This window comes from Apium graveolens, chromosome 8, assembly GCF_009905375.1.
Source record: "Apium graveolens cultivar Ventura chromosome 8, ASM990537v1, whole genome shotgun sequence".
In the NCBI taxonomy this organism is placed as follows: domain Eukaryota; kingdom Viridiplantae; phylum Streptophyta; class Magnoliopsida; order Apiales; family Apiaceae; genus Apium; species Apium graveolens.
In genome coordinates, this window is record NC_133654.1 from 89,116,675 (window position 1) to 89,127,943 (window position 11,269).

At 39.8% G+C, this 11,269-nt stretch overlaps 1 non-coding gene across 1 annotated transcript; it reads left to right on the forward strand.

Annotated features, from left to right (window-relative positions):
- The first annotated feature begins 10,621 nt into the window (after positions 1 to 10,621).
- Positions 10,622 to 10,728, forward strand: LOC141681319 (small nucleolar RNA R71). Its single transcript, XR_012558759.1, has one exon. It is a non-coding gene; the product is annotated as a small nucleolar RNA R71 (small nucleolar RNA).
- The last annotated feature ends 541 nt before the right edge of the window (positions 10,729 to 11,269 follow it).

The following is an 11,269-nucleotide window of genomic DNA, read 5'->3' on the forward strand; positions in this document are numbered from 1 at the left end:
ATAAAATACTCAAAATAATTTTTGAAATAATTTCTAATTTTATAAAAATAAAACTGTAATTAAATCAATAATAATTATTAAATTTATTCCCCAAAACATGACAATGATAACTAAAATCACTTACTATGAAGTAATACCACACATACAATCCATAATGACTACAACACATAGCTGACAACAGTAAAACATTTTTATTTACTCAATTATTCAATAATTATACATTTAAATAATGCAAAAATATACCAGTCGTTATATCCTTCCCCCTTGAAAAGATCCTGTCCTCAGAATCTGAACTAATTAAATTAATGAGGATATTTGTCAAGCATATCTGATTCTAACTCCCAAGTAGACTCTTCTACTCGAGGATTCATTCAAAGCATACCCACTATAGATATAAACTCATTCTTGAGGCCCCGCTTTACAATCTAGGTTCTATATTGGTTCGTACACCTTGTCTTCATTCAAATCAAGGATGTGGCATAAAGACATAAAATATACTATGAGTATGCTACAACTATGGCAACAACGCTAACTCATAGGTGACTTTACCCGCTTTTCTTAGTATCTTAAACGGTCCAATATATCTAGGATCCAGCTGTCCCTTTGTTTAACCCTAATCAATCCTTTTGATACAAGTCCTCATTCTTTCTCTGCCTATTATGGGCTCCTTTAACCCTTTTCCAAACCAACATCACTACATCCTTGGTGTGCTGAATTAACTTAGGACTTGACAACTTCTTTTCTCCCACTTTATCTCAATAAAGTGGGGACCTACACTTGCATCCATATAAGGCTTTATAAGGTGGCATTCTAATGTAAACATATTAATTAATATTATTGAAGAACTCTATTAACGACAAATGATCATCCCAGTTTCCCTTAAAATCCAAAGCACATACTCTCAACATAACTGCTATCATTTAAATTGTCCTTCTACCTTGACCCTTCGTCTAAGGATGATAGGCGGTACTCATTTTCAACTTAGTTTCCAAATATTGGGACACCTCTTTACTCCTTTCCATTAGTTAAGGCTGCAAAGTAATTTCATATATATGCTTCTTATCACCTTCAGGTATTCAAACTTCAACTTTCGCTCTTTCCAATTCTTTTATTAACTCCTTAGTGATCTAAATTACATTCAATACCTTCTTTCTGCACAAGTCATCTGTTGCTACATCTGCTTCACTTAGGTGGTTGTTAATGGAATAATTGGAATCTTTTGTTAATCTCAGCCAAAATTCATACTTGTAAACTTTACATATAGTTGCTTCCCTTCTAATCTTTGTAGGGAAATCCTTGGGCGATCTACACAGACTTTCTTAGTCTTTGAATAGTTGAGGATGTTATTGTTAGGGCTGAAACACGCGCTAGTATTCACACAAGTATACGCGATAGCAAGTAATATAGAATAAATTCTAGTTCGTTCCCACAGAGACTGGTTTAGGTTAATTTCAATCAATGTATTTATGCAACACCGGTATGGTTATCCAATGCTAAGACGAATAACAAATTAAGGTTGATTATAACTAAGATTAACTAAGAGATTATACTAAAGAACATTAACTACGAGAGTAAAGAGAGTTAAGTACTATATGACACCAACATGGGATTCTAACTTCATTAAATACTTCATTCAATAGCCTTTTTCATTCTTAACCTTAGCAGGTAATGATGATGACACTAATCAGATAACACGAAACTGATAAATGCCAACTTTTGTTGTACGAATACCATACTACCAGACATCCATAAAAGAGATAGAAGCTGAATAGACACCAATTATATTGAGACCCTATATGTCTATAGAATTTGACAACATAATGGTTTAACGCACAAGTCATCTATTGTGATTATATAGGGCAAGTAAGATGGTTAAAATTACCTACGAATCATGCATATCAAATACATGAACCTATGCCATCATGATAAGTTCTAAACCCTTAAATTCACTTTCGCTTCATTAAAGATTAACACACTATCTTATAAGTTCGCGATGCTCATAAGATGAATAAGCACAACCAATACTAGGTTATCATACAATCACCACACACTAAGGCATCGAAACAAATTAACTAAAGAAATCCATAAATAAATCCGTTAGAACCCCACGATAATGATTAGCCCATAATCGGACTCATCATCAACGTGGGTTCCGATGAAAGCATGGTATAATAAACATAGTCTTTATACTGAATAAATAATAAACCAAGTATGAAATAAGAGTATAGGTTCATGAATAAAAAAACTAGCATCCAAAGTTACAACTTAAAATAAAGAATCACAAGTATAAACTAGATCCTCTTCGCCTTGGTTGAATTGTGCTCTACGGTCTTCTTACGCCTTTTCCTTAAGTTCTGGTACGTCTTCTTATGAAAAATGACCTTAAGTTATGAATATATAGCAGCCCATGCAAAGTAGAAGTCTTCTGGATTAAAATTAGAATAGAAACATAATTCTTTTATCTCAACCTAGCGCGGCCGCACGCTTGACCAGCGCGGGCGCACTGAGTTTCTGCTCTTGGGCGCGGGCGCGCACTTCTAAAGTGCGGGCGTGTGCTTCTAAAGCGCGGGCGCGCTGACTCTCTGTAGAATTTTCTGTCTTCTTCTTTTCTTGCTGATTTGAGTTGTTCTTCTCACGAGCTTTTATTTTGGACATCATCCTAACACCAAAGTAGCATCAAAATAATGCTAATTTACATGTATTCATGATAAATGCCTGAAATGCAAAAACACTACAAAAATACGCTAAAACTCTAACAACTTGAGTGCAAAACACCAATTCAAAGCTTTACGGAGCGTTATAAGTGTCATAAATGCCACTTACCCCCAAACTTGAACCGATGCTTGTCCTCAAGTATAAACAGACTCAAAGAATATGAAATAAAAATGCATGAATGCAACTATATGAATGCAATGATCCCCATAGAATAACTAAACCAATCAACAAGCAACATCTCAGTAAATGCAGTTACTCGCACAAAGATCAATCAAGCCCCAGAAATCAACTTACAAGCCAGACACGTGCGTGTGTGCAAATGCTTACAGATTTACTATCGCAACTAGATCAATAGTCATGACGCACTACTCATCAAAGCAATCATAAGGTTATAAATAGAATAAAAGCTAAACTCAAAATAACTTATAACACATCAATTCTTGTATCGGAGTTTTTCATGAATTCATGCTTTTATTTCTAACACATAAACAACACAAATATGCTTATTTGACCGTGTAATGAGTGAGGTCCACAAAAGACTTATACAATAATACCCATGTAGCGAGTATTAGGTTAGTGGATCCCAGACTATAAAAAGCCTTAGGTCACTAGGCACAAAGTCCCCTAAGAACTTAATAACTCGAGTATTAAAGAGCCCACTCGTGATCAATTATGCATAAACACATATTTTTTTCTTTTTTTTCCTTTCTTTTTTCTTCTTCTTTTTTTTCCAAATTTCGGAACAAATGCGTTTCGCTCCATTTCGTTCAACCCTAGACTACTCATAGAAAATGAGCCGGCTACTATCCATTTGACACCTAGCCACAACAACTAGCAATAAAATCCAATTTCTCCAATTTTTAAAATATCCATGTAATTTTTATCATTAAGAGAATATCCTAAATTCCAAATATAAAAAAGCGATTAAACTTCGACAAACAAATACACCATGACCATGATCTAGCCCTCAAGCAACCTATAAGACTTAGTGAAATACAATTTTCTCTAACATGCAAATTAACTCAATAAGACTTAACATCACTAAGCACGACATCACTACACTAGCATCAATATCACAAATCAATCAGTAAAATCATCTAATGGATCATGTTATTATGCAAATGCATGAAACTATATACAACAAACTATCATAAAAACTACAAAAAAACTACTACATGGCAAATATGCAACTATATGAACTAAACTATCATGAACATGACTATATGAACTAAACTATCATGAACATGCAAACTATATGCGACTCACACACAACACATAATCCTTAACTACTACCCCCAAAATTAAAGTATTCAATGTCCTCAGTGAAGGTAATAACAAGGAATCAGGCATACCTAATCAGAACCAGGATCATCACCCTCAAGGGATGGAGTGTCAGGAATGTCTGGAGGTGGATACACAGAATCTTCACTGAATATTGGCCACGGGATGTGAACTCCTGTGGCTCTGAATGCAGTCCCCAATGCCTGGGTGAGGTCATGTACAAACCTTCTATGGATGTCATGCATCGTATCCATCCTCCTAGCTAAACACCTATATTGCGTCATACTGAAACCAGCACTGCCCTGTGCTTCCTCCTGCTGTTGCTGCGATCTCGAAGGACCAGCCTCCTCTCCCAACTGAGCTCTCCACGCTGCTTGACGAGCTTGTGACGTCCCACCAGCATAAATCTGATCCGCTGGCCTTCCACCTGACAGATGGTCATAAGAATATCCAAGCCCCTTAGGATCGGGCTTCCCTCCATACCACTCAGTCATATTCAACAGCGTCAAACTATCAATCGGAGCACTAGGGAGTTGCAGCTGCTTATGTGCGGGCCAACGAACGCCAACCGCCACACACAACTTCATCACAATAGACGCATAGGGTATCGAACCTGTAGTACTCCCTCGCAAAAACCTCAACATACCCTGATACATAACCATCCCAAGATCCACACAGTCTCCCTGCAGAATACCCCACAACAAACGCGCACACTCCACAGTAATCTCATGCACGTGAGAAGATGACATGATGTTAGCAAACATAAAAGAATTACATGCATGTGCACACCTGTTCATGCACGAATCAGGGAACGTGGCATACTCGTTCGTGCCCTTCTTGAACTTCCAATGAGTCTCTGGCACACACAGGGTAGCAACAATCAAATCCAAATCAAACCCCTCCGGAGTCTTCTCATTCCAGTTCTCCTGCTCCTCTCTCTTCACGGGCTGCTCAATCACCCTACGAATAGCCTCAACACTATAGTCCACAGTCATCCCCCTAACCACAATAAAACCGTTCTTCTCCGCCTTAGCATTAGCATAAAACTCACGTACCATACTCATGGACACAACAACGGGTGTCTCACAAAAAGCAACCCAGCCCATCTCCAAGATCATCTCCAACAACTTACCATCTTTCCCTGATGGCAGAAAACCACGCTCCTTAGCTATAGGCTTCGAAAGTAACCTTGCATACTCCGCCTCATCCTCAGGAGATGAAAACCTAGGCCTCACACCACTCGCACTCGAAAAATCGGTGGTGCTGCTGCTTACTTGAGTTCGCTGTCTTTTTGGTGCCATTGAGATTGAATAAGTTTGAGAGAATAGAAGTTTGTAAGAGAGATTTGTGTGTTTGAGAGTTTTGAGAAGTGATGGAGAAGTTTGTGTATAAGTGTATGTATATATAGGATATTGGGAGAGAATTATTTATGGAAAAGGAATGGGAAATGATTTTAGGAATAATGGGTTTGATTTGGAGAGTGAATTCTGGATGTGGAAGAGTAAAATTCGTGTGGGAATTGATTTTGTATTAAAGTCCCCGATTTTCTCTTCTTTTATGTTATTTTTTTTCGAACAGAAGGACCAAGCACGGCCGTGTGCTACCTTGGTGCAGGCGCGCCGTGCTTCTGACATTTCAGCGCGGCCGCCCCGCCAGGGAGCTCGGGCGCGCACAGTTTCTGGAATTTCAGCGCGGCCGCCCCGCTCTACAGCGCGGCCACCCCGCTCTACAGCGCGGGCGCGCTGTGCTACTGTAGTTGGCCCTGAAATTTTCTATTTTTTTATTTTTTTGTATTTTTCTCTTTTCTTTCTACTTCCTCTACCTACTAATGTACAACAAACTTGGGTTGCCTCCGAAGAAGCGCTTAGTTTATGTCGTTAGCTTGACATAGAATCTCGAGATCAATAAGATAATAAAATGACACTAACCACCTCACGGTTTTCCATATCCCCATAGTAGTGCTTCAACCTCTACCCATTTACTTTGAATGCTTGGCCAGGATCATTCTCAAAAATCTCCACGGCTCCATGCGGAAACAGAGTTTTGATTATGAACGTCCCGGACCATGTCAACTTCATTTTTCCAGGAAAAAGACGGAGACGAGAATTATATAACAGAATTTATTATCCCGACATAAATGACTTGAGCACTAGACCCCTATTGTGCCACCTCTTGACTTTCTCCTTGTATATTTTGTTGTTTTCATACGCTTGAAGCCGAAATTCGTCGAGTTCATTCAATTGAAGCATTCTTTTCTTACCAGCTGCATTCAAATCAAGGTTCAACTTCTTCAAAGCCCAATACGCTTTATGCTCAAGCTCCACAGGTAAATGACACCTCTTACCATAAACCAAATGAAATGGAGACATTCCCACCGGAGTCTTGTATGCTGTTCAATATGCCCAAACAACTTCATCAAGCTTCAAATACCAATCCTTCCTTGATGGACACACAACTTTGTCTAGAATACGCTTGATCTCTCTATTAGACACCTCAGCTTGCCCAATAATTTGAAAATGGTAGGCTATAGCAATGCGATGATTCAGATTATACCTTTGCATCATGGCAGTGAACTTGCGATTACAAAAATACGATCCCTCATCACTGATAATGACTCTTGGAGTCCCAAATCATGTGAATATCTGCTTATGAGGAAAATTAAGCACTACCTTCACATCATTTGTCGGCAAAGCCTCGACTTCAACCCATTTCGACACATAATCGACCGCCAGCAAGATATATTGATTATTGCAGGATGAGATAAACAGCCCCATGAAGTCGATTCCCCAAACATCGAAGACTTCAACCTCGAGAAGCACATTAAGTGGGATCTCATCCCTCTTGGACATATTACCCACACGCTGGCATCGATCACACTTCAAAATAAAGTGATGCGCATCCTTAAACAATGTAGGCCAGAAGAATCCCGCTTGAAGGACACGAGCTGCTGTCTTTTCTCCACCATAGTGGCCTCCATAAACAGTCAATGACAGTCTCGTAAGATCCCCCATGTTTCATTGTACGGAATACATCTCCTGAGGATTTGGTCAGCTCCTTGCCTAAATAAATATGGCTCATCCTACATGTACCACTTCATCTCATGAAGAAACTTCTTCCTTTGAGCGTACGATAAGTATGGAGGCATGATATTACTCACAAGGTAGTTCACAATGTCTGCAAACCACGGTTCTTCCTCTTGCACTCTAAATACCTGCTTATCGGAAAAAGACTCATTTATTAATGTCTTATCCTGTGAAGTTGCACTTGGATCTTCCAAACGAGAGAGATGATCAGTGACTTGATTCTCAGTACCCTTTCTGTCCTTGATCTCTAATTCAAACTCCTGAAGTAAAAGAACCCATCTAATCAATCTAAGCTTCGAGTCCTTCTTCGAGACGAGATAATGAATTGCAGCGTGATACGTGAAAACGGTCACCTTTGTCCCAAGAAAATAAGATCGAAACTTCTCAAAGCCGTAGACAATGGCTAAAAGTTCTTTCTCAGTAGTAGTATAATTCAGTTGAGCACCATTCAGAGTCTTACTAGCATAGTAGACCACATGAAATATGTTGTTCTTTCTCTGCCCAAGAATTGCTCCAACTGCATAGTCACTTGCATCGCACATTATCTCAAAAGGTTCATTCTAATCTGGTGCAGTGATCAAACTCTTCTTCAAGAACTCAAAAGCAGCTAGGCACTCGTCATCAAACTTGAATAGGACATCTTTCTCCAGAAGATTACACAAAGGTTTAGATATTTTTGTGAAGTCCTTGATGAACCGCCTATAGAAACCCGCATGACCAAGAAAGCTGCGAACTCCCTTAACAGAAATTGGTGAAGAAAGATTTTCAATGACCCCCACCTTGGCTTTATCCACCTCAAGACCTTTACTAGAGACATTGTGACCAAGAATAATGCCCTGTCGCACCATAAAGTGACATTTCTCCCAGTTGAGAACCAGATTGGTCTCAACACACCTTTTGAGAACATCGCCAAGATTATGCAAGCACTCATCAAATGAATCGCCAAACACAGAGAAGTCGTCCATGAACACCTCCATATTCTGACCGATCATGTCAGAGAAAATAGCCATCATGCATCTCTGAAATATGGCAGGCGCTCCACATAACCCAAAAGAAACTCTTTTGAAGGCGAAAGTACCAAACAAACAAGTGAAAGTAGTTTTTTCCTGATCTTCTGCAGCGATAAAAATCTGATTATAGCTCGAATAGCCATCCAGAAGATAGTAGTACTCATGCCCAACCAACTTGTCAAGCATCTGATCAATAAAAGGCAGAGGGAAGTGATCCTTTCTCGTGGCCTTGTTCAAATTCCTGTAATCCATGCAAACTCTCCACCCCGTGACTGTTCGAGTAGGAATGAGCTCATTCTTCTTATTAGCAACAATAATGATACTTCCTTTCTTTGGTATACACTGAATTGGACTCACCCAAGAACTGTCAGAAATGGGATAGATGATCCCTGCATCCAGCCATTTGAGAATTTCCTTCTTCACAACTTCTTTCAATAAGAATGGCTTCCTCTGAGCCTTCTCTGTTGCTCAACAGTAGGCTTGACACCTTCCCCTAGAAGAATTTTATGCATGCAATAAGAATGGCTGATTCGCTTGATATCTGCTATCGTCCATCCAATTACCGATTTGAACTCTCTCAGAATTCTTAAGAGTTTTTCCTCATCACTACCTGAAAGGTCAGATACAATAATCACATGCAAAGTAGATGCATCACCTAAAAAAGCATACCTTAAGTGTCCAGGCAATGGTTTAAGCTCAAGTGTAGGAGCTTCCTCAATAGATAGCTTGAGGCGCTTTGGAGATTTGTTCAGCTCCTCAATTCCAAGAGATTCAAATGCCATATCCATCTTCCTCTTCCAGGGAGAAGTATTCAGATATTGCAACTGCTCATCACCTTCATCACCTTCATCATCTTCACTATCTGAATTTCCCAAAAAGGCCTTTTCTAAGGCATCAGACCTTAGCAATTGATCAAGTTCTGAAGTAACCACAGAATTAACCAATTTTACCTTTAAGCACTCCTCATTTTCCGTAGAGAATTTCATGGCATTGAACACATTAAAAGTTACATTCTGATCCAGCACTCGCATGGTGAGCTCACCCTTCTGCACATCTATCAAAGTCCGGCTAGTAGCCAGGAAAGGTCTTCCCAAAATTATGGGAACCTTCTTATCCTCCTCGAAATCAAGAATTATAAAATCAACAAGAAAGATGAGTTTATCCACCTTGACCAAAACATCCTCCACAATGCCTCGTGGATATGTAATCGACCGATCGGCCAACTGCAAGGTCATATAAGTAGGCTTTGGATCAGGTAGGTCCAACTTCTTGAAGATTGACAAAGGCATCAGATTGATGCTAGCTCCCAAGTCACATAAGCATTTGTCAAAAGACACTTTTCCAATGGTGCAAGGAATAGTGAAGCTACCGGGATTTTTAAGCTTCAGAGGCAACTTCTGTTACATCACAACACTGTATTCTTCCGTGAGAGCAACTGTCACTAAGTTATCAAGCTTCACCTTCTGAGAAAGTATACCTTTCATAAAATTCACATAACTAGCCATCTGTTCAAGAGCTTCAGCGAAAGGTATGTTGATGTGAAGTTTCTTGAACACCTCTAGAAACTTCTCAAACTGCTTATTCAACTTTTTCTTTTGCAGCCTCTTGGGAAAGGAAGGTGGAGGATAGATCTGTTTCTCCTCTGTATTACCCTCAAGAGGAGTGTGTTCAACAGTAGTCTTCCTTGGTTCCCCTTCTGCTTCCTTCTGTACTTCTTCTTCAGCTATAGCTTCTTCATTCAAAACTTGAGGGTGTTCGGGATTCACAACCTTCCCAGACCTTAATGTAATTGCCTTTACCTGCTCCTTAGCTTCCCTCTTTCCTAGTACTTCAGTGTCACTAGGGAGTGTACCAGGTTGACGATTTAGCAAAGTATTGGCAATTTGCCCAATTTCATTTTCCAAGGTCTTGATAGAAACCGCTTGGCTCTTGTACATGAGCCTCAACTCCTCCAATTCAGATTTTTCATTAGACTGTTGCAGCTGGAGTTGTTGTCTTGGTGCATATTACGGTTGCTGAAAACCAGGGGGGTTGTACGACTTCACTGGATATTGCTGATAAGGCTTCTTAACTGTATTCTGAGTATTGCTCCAGCCAAAGTTATGATGATTGTGATTGTTAGGGTGATAGGTGGCTGGCACAGGTTGCTGCGACCTCTGAAAGTTGCTCATGAACTAAGCCGATTCACTAGAAGTAGCACACTGCTCCATCTCATGGTCACCAGCATAAAGCTCACAGATACTAGTGATCTGATTAACTCCATAATAAGCCAAAGAATCCACCTTCATCGTCAAAGCCTTAAGCTGAGCAGCTATAGCAGTAGCTGCATCTAACTCTAGAATTCCTGTTACCTTGCCCTGAGATAGTCTCTGAGTAGGATTCTAGTATTCATTAGCAGCCATCAGTTCAATCAGTTCATAAGCTTCATCATAACTTTTAGCCCACAAGGCTCCTCCTGATGCTGCATCAAGCATGGGTCTAGAAGTTGCACTCAATCCATTATAGAAACAGCTAATGATCATCCAGTAAGGCATCCCATGGTGAGGACACTTTCTAAGCATCTCCTTATAACGATCCCAAGCCTTACACAAAGATTCTCCAGATTGCTGAGCACATTGAGTAAGTGCGATTCTGATTGCAGCAGTCTTCACTATAGATATGAATTTAGTTAGGAACTTTTAAGCAAGATTCTCTCATTTGATGATAGACCCTGGTGGTAGAGAATGTAACCAGCACTTAGCTTTATCCTGAAGAGAGAATGGGAAAAGCCTCAACTTAATGGCATCTTTAGAAACTCCATAGAACTTGAAAGTGTCGCAGATCTCGATGAAATCTCTGATATGCATGTCGGGGTCTTCTGTCGGAGAACCCCCAAACGGAACTGAATTCTGTATCATCTGAATTATGCTCGACTTAATCTCAAAGGTGTTAGCCGAGATGGCTGGTCGAACAATACTAGACTGAATATCATTGATCTTAGGTTGAGAGTAATCCATCAAAGCCTTTGGATTCACTTCTGGTTCTCCCATTGCAATAAGAACTTCTTCTTCTTTCTCAACTAAGATCTCTTCTTCAACTTTTTCCTTGACTACAACTTCTTCCTTAGCTTGATCCAGTGTTCTCTTACGAGACCGAGAACGCGTATGCATACACGCTCGCTAGAGTCCCTGAAACACGACA